Consider the following 8701-nt stretch of genomic DNA (forward strand, 5'->3'; position numbering starts at 1 on the left):
CCTCCCCCGGCCTGAGAAGTAGTTGCGTCTGTAGTGGCTGAAACCGCCTGAGCTAGGCCAGTGCAAACTGATAAGTTCTGAGCCAAGGCCTCTTGAAGACCCGGAATCACAATGGGCACAGCTGGTGCCTGAGTTGGTGCTGCTGGAGCGTCCACAACTGGGACCTGATCCTGAACTGGGGCTGTTGGTGGATCTGCAAGTGCTGCCCTAGCTGCTTTGCGAGCCACACCCCTGCCCCTACCGTGACCACGACCGCGTTAACTGGTGGTACTGATGGTCATCCATCCTGATCGGTAGCGCGTGTCCTCACCATCTATGAGAGAATAGAATAACAAAAGTTTAGTACTCGGATCAACAAATTCGCACGACAAGAATTTCAAGAATATGAAGTTTTTCCAAAAGGTTCTGCAGCCTCTCGAGGATAAATACAAACGTCCCCGTACCGATCTACAAGACTCTACTAAACCTGCTCATAACTCGTGAGACCTATGTAACCTAGGTTCTAATACCAACTTGTCATGCCCCTAACCCGGACCCGGTCGTGATGGCGCCTCTCGTGAAGACAAGGTCAGCTGACACTTCCCATTTTCCGATTATTAACAGTTAAACATTTAAGAAAAATGGTCTAAATATTAGAAAATAAATCCGAAATAACAATAATAACGTAAATACGCGGAAGAATACCCATACACAGCCTTAACCGGGGTGTCACTAGTCATGAGCATCTAAACAATCCGGAATACTCCAAATCAAACTACAGAGTTTAATACAGAAACTAAGAACATGAAGAAGTAAGATAGGGAAGAGCTCCGGGCTACGAACGCCAATAACTACCTAGAGACTCCTTAGATCCACCTTAGCTGGAATGATCAGCACTCGGGAGCGGGACCACATATGCCTGAATCTGCACACAGGGTGCAGGGAGTAAAGTGAGTACTCCAACTCAGTGAGTAATAATCATAAATACAGACTAAAAGCAAGAAATCACGTAAGGCACAAAGCATGCTATAATGAAGCAGTAAAACCATTTAAAACGGTAAACCGGTGAAAGATAAGTAAAATCCTTTAACTCAAAATTTACTTCATGAAAAGCCTTTTCAACAATTAAGCAGGTAATTTGACAGGAAATTAAGACAAGGATAAACAAATAAAGGTTCGCCCCTCGAGCACAGTATCAACAAATCCGTCCCTCGGGCAACATCTCAGAATAATACCAGCCCCTCGGGCAATCACATAGAACAATACCAGCCTCTCGGGCAATCACATAGAACAATACCAGCCCCTCAGGCTCAATCTCACATCACAATTGGTACCCGCGCTCACTGGAGTGTACAGACTCCTAGAGGGGCCCTTACGGCCCAAGCGCAATATCAAGCCACCTCGTGCCATCATCACCAGGCCCTCGGCCTCATATCAATCAAGCCACCTCGTGGCATACATATCTCAGGCCATCGGCCTTATAATCAGTATCAAATGTTTCCTCACAACATTGGCCCTCAGCCTTACTCAGTCAAAATCCTCACAAGCCACTCGGGCAATAGTAAAACATGATTCTCAGCCCAAAAATATCATTTAAAAGATCATGTAAGTGTTAAAACAGAGTAAACATGGCTGAGTACGAAAAATAGTGAAATATAACACGACTAAGTTCAAGTATAAAGTCAAAACAGTGAGGAAATACCAGTACAAATCCCCGAAGGGTTCAAATAGTTGGCACAAGGCCCAAATATGGCATTCAGCTCAAATCACGATGATAGCAAATAGATTTCAGTCAAATACACGATAAAATAGTCATTCGGGATGGACTAAGTCACAATCCCCAACAGTGCACGACCCCACGATCGCCATCAAGCGTGTGCGTCACCTCAATATAGCACTACGATGTGCAAATCCGGGGTTTCAAATCCTCAGAACATAATTTACACTCATTACTCACCTCGAACTAGTCAAATCTCTAGTTCGCGATGCCCTTTCCCTTCGAATCGGCCTCCACTCGCGTCAAATCTATCCAAATCAGAACGAGGACGTCAAAATAGGCTAAGGGAATGAAGCCCAAGCGAAAATAATCAAAATACTACACAAATCCCGAAATTACCAAAACTTGACCCTCGGGCCCACGTCTCGAAATTCGATAATTTTTACAGCAATAGAATCCTTATCCTTCCACGAGTCTATACACATCAAGAACACTGAAATCGGAGTCCAAATGACCCCCTTAAATCCCCATTTAAAGGTCTCTTAATATCAAGCCCTAATCCCCAATTTTTCTTCCTTAATCTCCACTAAAACCATGATTAAACAATGGAAAAGTGATCTTAAACCCAAGTAATTAAGCTTAGGGAACTTACCCAACTGATATCCTTTGATTCCTCTCGAAATCCTATGTCTTAGCCTCTTTCCCGTCTTAAAAAATGATAAACTTAGCAAAATTTTGCGAAGAAGACAATTTATACCTTCTGCCCAGACCTTTTCGCATCTGCGGTCCCATATCCGCTTCTGCGGTACAGCAATTGCGGTTCAATGTCCGCTTCTGCAGAATCACTTAAGTTCCCAACCATCCGCATCTGCGGTTCCTCGCCTGCATCTGCGACATCGCAGATGCGGTTCTCCTAGCCGCTTCTGTGGTCCTAGTCAAACATACCTCTGGTCGCTTCTGCGGCCACTCTCTCGCATATGCGGCGCCGCACCTGCAGTCCCCAATCCGCAGATGCAAAAATATCAGAAGCAGCAATCAGCAGCTGCAACAACAATCCAAACTTCCTGTTAACCTTCCAAAATCACCCCGAGGCCCCCGGGACCTCAACCAAAAGTACAAACATATCCTAATACCTTATTCAAACTTGTTTCAATCATCAAAACACCTCAAACAACATCAAATCACCCAAAACACATCAGATTCAAGCCAAACTTTCAAAAATCTTCTGATTTTCGCTTTTGATCAAAACCCCAATCAAACCACGTCCGAATGACCTGAAATTTTGCACACACATCCCAAGTCACACAACAGAACTACTGCAACTCCCGGAATTCCATTCTGACCCCTATATCAAAATCTCGCATACCAACCAGAAATTGCCAAAATCTCAACTTCGCCAATTCAAGCCTAAATATACTACGAACCTCCAAACTTCCTTCCGATCACGCTCCTAAGTCAAAAATCACCTCCCGAAGCTAACCGAACCATTGGAACTCACATCTGAACCCTCTAACACATAAGTCAACATCCGGTTTGACTTTTCCAACTTAAGCTTTCTTACAAGAGACTAAGTATCTCAAATCTTACCAAAATCATTCCGGATTCGATCCGACCAACCCGATACCACATAACACGGATAAACAAAGCATAAAGAAGCATAAATGGGAAAAACGGAGCGGTAACTCATGAGACGACTGGTCGGGTCGTCACACATGGAGAGACCCCTTTGCATGAACTAGGTTGAATACAGATAGGAGAAGAAAGTAACTCATATTTATTAGCAATAATTAGAATATATATTATTAGTATTGCGAATCAATTAATGACAGTGAAAAGTTTTCTAATCAAGTCGTCAGTATCCATTGAATAGATAGAACACAAATGAATAAGTTGGAAATAGCATGTGAAAAATGTTTAGCCAAGAGGAGAAATTAAGGATTTCAATAAGCTACCAATTCATAAGAACATAAAAATGGACACATGCATGTAATTCATTTAAAAAAATAATTTAATGCAGTTCATCTTCACCTATATATTACACACATACAAAAGAAAACAAACCTCCTCCATTTTACTTCATCAAATATTGATGCTATAAAAAAGACTTAGGAGTTTTCTAATGGCTGTTTGTTATTCTGTATCTGCCATTGCTATTATATCAACACTTTTAACTATCTTTTCACTTTCTCTTTTCTTGAATTCGAATACCAAGCTCTTCAATGAGGTAAGCTTATTAGGAACAAACGAATGTGATATTTACAAAGGGAGTTGGGTTTTTGATGACTCGTATCCCCTCTATAATTCATCCACGTGTCCCTTCATTGGGGACACAAGGGATTGCCAAAAGAATGGACGACTAGATAAAGAATATTTAAACTATAGATGGCAGCCCTATGGATGTAATTTGCCAAGGTATAAGTTTGTTTATCCTTTAATTAGTCACTAAAAGAGTTTGAGTTCGATCGATATTCTTCAATTAATATTTGATCTTTTTTTGTTTTCCCTTGTAGATTTAATGGAACCGAATTATTGTTAAAATACAAAGGGAAACGCATCATGTTTGTTGGAGATTCACTAGGTCAAAATCAGTGGTATTCCCTTGCTTGTATGCTTCATGTATCACAACCACAAGCTAAGTATATCGTTGATAGAACTGGAAGGCATTATACATTCACCATCCCGGTAAGCCACATTATTTTGAGTTTAGATTTTATTATACCAATATTATTGCAAATAATATTTTATTCAAACAGATTACCTAAAAGATAATTACAGATAAGTTCATAAATAGTAGGATTAATTAGTAACCTGAAAATAAGGCATGTTACATGTTATACAATAGATTAGAATATATTGGTAATAGATTAGAATATATTGGTAGCGTATAGGTTCTTTACGATGTTAGTTTATACAAGTTAAATTCATATGTTTCCACGTTTTATTCATTTTTGTCACAAAATCTCTAGCAAACAGCTGACATTTTTTTGTCAAAGTAGACAAAAGAAAAAAATAAGGTTTTGTCGGAAGTTGTTTTTTTTTTTTTTCTCCACTAAGACATGCATGATTTTTTGAATATATGAGTTGATAAGGTATTGGTGAAATTGTAGGAATACAATATTTGGTTACTGTATCTTGGGAATCCTCTCATTGTTGACATTGCCACGAATAAAGGCTCAAGAGTACTGAAAATTGATTCCATAAGTTCTGGAAATGTTTGGAAACAAATGGATGTGTTGGTATTTGATACATGGCATTGGTGGAATCGCACAGGGACTAGACAAACGTGAGATACATTGAATACATTTTTCAACATTCTTTTTATATTAAATATGTTTATGGACTACTAATTATTCATAATTAATGCAGTTGGAATATAATTCAAGAAGGGAATAGAACTTACAAAGATATGGACAGATTGGAGCTTTACAAAAAAGCAATAAATACATGGCAAAATGGGCTGATTCCAATCATAACTCCACAAAAACAAAAGTCTTCTTTCAAGGAGTTTCTCCCGACCATAAGGAGTAACCTTCATTTTTCCTCTTTAACTAGTTTGTTCTTTTCTTTAAGGTATATATAGTAGTAATTAATATTTTGAAATTAAAATCTTTTATTGATTATGCAGATGTGAAGGAAAAACAAGACCACAGCAAAGTATAGGAGGTTTATATCCAGGACAAATAGAACTGGAGAATGCTTTGAAAACTATGTCAAACTCAATTGTTCGTTTGATCAACATAACGAGATTGTCACAGTACAGAGCAGATGGTCACCAATCCGTCTATAGTTATAATCATATGGACTGCCTCCACTGGTGCCTACCTGGGGTCCCTGATACTTGGAATTTACTCCTTTACCACCTTCTTATTTCGTAGTTTTAGTATATTTTGCTTTGTTTTCATATATTTTTATTTGAACTTTGCTTGGAAATTTACACGAAATTATAGTCCCATTAAACTGGGAAATAAATTTTGGCGATTCTGAGTATCTTTTCGTCTAACTTTTCTACCTCTAAGAGGAAGAGGAAGTTCAATAATACTTAATGATCTTATTATACATTCAAGACTACAACTCTTACTTTTGATGCAATTTTGCCAGCTATAACAAGGGCCATATATAGGCATGTCCTTTACTTATATCCTCTATCTTATGTTGAATAAATGTGACGACCCAGCCGGTTGTCTTAAGAATTAACGCTCCGATCCCCTATTAACTGCTTTCCTCGTGTTTGTTTCTACTATTGTGAGTTGTCGGGAGGGTTTATTTGGAGTTTCGGAGAGTTTTGGGACACTTAGTCCCTAAATGAGAGTTTAAGTTTTGGAAATTTGACCGTAGTCGGAACAATATGAAGACGACCTTGGAATGGAATTTCAATGGTTCCGTTAGCTCCGTTGGGTGATTTTGGGTTTAGGAGCGTATTCGGATTGTGTTTTGGAGGTCCGTAGCTAATTTAGGCTTGAAATGCCGAAAGTTGAATTTTTGAAGTTTCCGGTTCGATAGTGAGATTTTGATCCAAGGGTCAGAATGGAATTCCGGAAGTTGGAGTAGCTATGTAGTGTTGAATGTGACGTGTGTGCAAAATTTCAGGTCATTCGGACGAGGGTTGATAGACTATTTGATCGAAAGCGTATTTTTAGAGTTTTTGAAGTTCTTAGGCTTGAATCCGATGCTAAATTGGTGTTTTGATGTTGTTTTGAGTGTTCCTAAGGTTGGAACAAGTTTGAACGAAGTTATGGGATATGTTGGTAGGTTTGATTGAGGTCTCGGGGGCCTCAGGTGTATTTCGGATGCTCAAACGGGCACTTTTGGCCTTTGGGAGATTGCTGGTTTTCTGGTATTTTTGCAGCAGTGATTTGTTCACTGCGATCGCGTGAGTCCATCCGCGATCGCGTAGGGTAAGTTGAGGTCAGGCATTTTTTTGTGAATCGCGATCGCGAAGGTAGACGTGTGATCGCATAGGGTGAGCTTGTGGGTCATTGCGTTCGCATAAGTACCTTTGCGTTCGCGTAGACGGATTTGGTGTGGCAATGGGGTAATGGAATTTGCTCTATGCAATCGCATAGAGTTGGTCGCGATCGCGTTGCTTGAGGAAGTTGTCTTATGCGATCGCATAGTTATTTCTGCGATCGCATAGGGTTAAATCTAGGCAGTATTTAAATAGCCCATCCGCGACCCTTTTTCATTTTTCCACCATTTTTGAACGGGATTGAAGCTTTTGAGGATGATTTTTGAGGAAACCAAAGGGAAATCACTTGGAGGTAACATTTTTGACTTCATAACTCATTTATATGTGATTAAAGATCTAATTAGTGGTGAAAAATTTGGGAAAAATGAGTAATTAGGGCTTGAGATTAAGAGACCTTAACATGGGTATTTGAGGGGTCAATTGAACTCCCATTTCAGTGTTCTTATTATGTATAGACTCGTGAGAGTACGAGATTTTTGAAAATATAAATTTCACCCAATTCCGAGATGTGGGCCTGAGGGCCTGAGGGGTGTTTTGGTCATTTTACCTAATTTCGCGTATTAGCTTAGAATTTAATTATAGAATCAGTTACTTGAAGTGTTATTTACATTATGCAAATGAATTGAATAGATTTTGGCCATTTGGAGTCAAGTACTCGTGGCAAAGACATGATTTCGGGTTGATTTTGAGCTGGTTCGAGGTAAGTGGCTTGCCTAACCTTGTGTGGGGGACCTTCCCCTTAGGATTTGGTATATTTGATAATTGAAATGCCTTGTACGTGAGGTGACGAGTGCGTACTTGATCTAATTGTTGAAAATTCAATTTTCCTCAAGTAATTTCAATTGTGTTCCTTTTTCCTGTTTTATACTACTTGCAATTTAAGCCTGATGTTAGCTTAGAAAAAATCATGTTTAATTGACTTCATTGCTTAAACTACCTTAATGTTAAAATTACCTGTTTTACTTGGTACGAAATTGAGCTTAATTGAGTATTCTTTGTGTTGATGCTGTGTGTTTTACTTTGGGACTACGGGATGGCATCCCGGGAGATCCCATGTATGTATTTATGATCTGAACTGAGGTGCGGGATACCAAGAGATCCCTGGCACATATATTGAGGATACCAAGAGATCCTCGGGATACCAAGAGATCCCTAGCATATATTGAGGATACCAAGAGATCCTCGGGATACCAAGAGATCCCTGACATATATTAAGGGTACTAAGAGATCCTCGGGATACTGAGAGATCCCCGGTTATTATCCTTATGAAGAGTGATATTTCCTTGTGATTGTTTTGTCTCCGTTCCAGTTATTTTCTTCCTTATTATCATGTATTAAATTCTTATCAACTGTTAGCTTTATCAATTGTACTGCTTATCTTATTCTGTCATCCCTTATATTTTATTTAATCTCAGTAGGGCCCTGACCTTCCTCGTCACTACCCGACCGAGGTTAGGCTTAGCACTTACTGAGTACCGCTGTGGCGTACTCATGCCCTTTCTGTGCATGTTTTTCATGTGCAGATCTAGGTACCTCCACTCAGACTTATCACGCTTGAGATGAGGTGCTTGTAGAGACTCCGAGGTATATCTGCCGCGTCCGCAGATCGAAGAGTCCCTTTCTACTCTCCCTTTTAAGTATTAGCCCTTCTGTATTTTCTTTCCTTGTTAGACATTCTGGAGTTAGATACTAGTAGACACTCAAAGGCTTGTGATCATGAGATTCCGGGTTTTGGGAAATGTATTTAGTTTTTGAGAGTTGATATTGTGTATGTCGGGCGGCACTTTTAAACGCTGTTTTATTACACTATTTTTGTTTTAAATTATTTTCTTCCGCAAATTGGTTTATCTTCTGCAATTTATGCTTACCTAGTCATAGAGACTAGGTGCCGTCACGATGGTTCACGGAGGGCAAACCAGGGTCGTGACAATAAAAGGAAGGGTTTACTGTATTTTTGACATAGAAGAAATGAAAGATTTATTGTCTTGTACTTTTCTTGAGTGACAGCATGCATGTCTAACTAGTAAAGACTTGTTCGG

At 39.5% G+C, this 8701-nt stretch overlaps 1 pseudogene; it reads left to right on the top strand.

The window, feature by feature from the left end:
• Positions 1–3780: 3780 nt before the first annotated feature.
• LOC107758971 (protein trichome birefringence-like 43) lies at positions 3781–5752 on the top strand (annotated as a pseudogene).
• Positions 5753–8701: the final 2949 nt, after the last annotated feature.

This window comes from Nicotiana tabacum, chromosome 10, assembly GCF_000715075.1.
Source record: "Nicotiana tabacum cultivar K326 chromosome 10, ASM71507v2, whole genome shotgun sequence".
Classification (NCBI taxonomy): Eukaryota; Viridiplantae; Streptophyta; class Magnoliopsida; order Solanales; family Solanaceae; genus Nicotiana; species Nicotiana tabacum.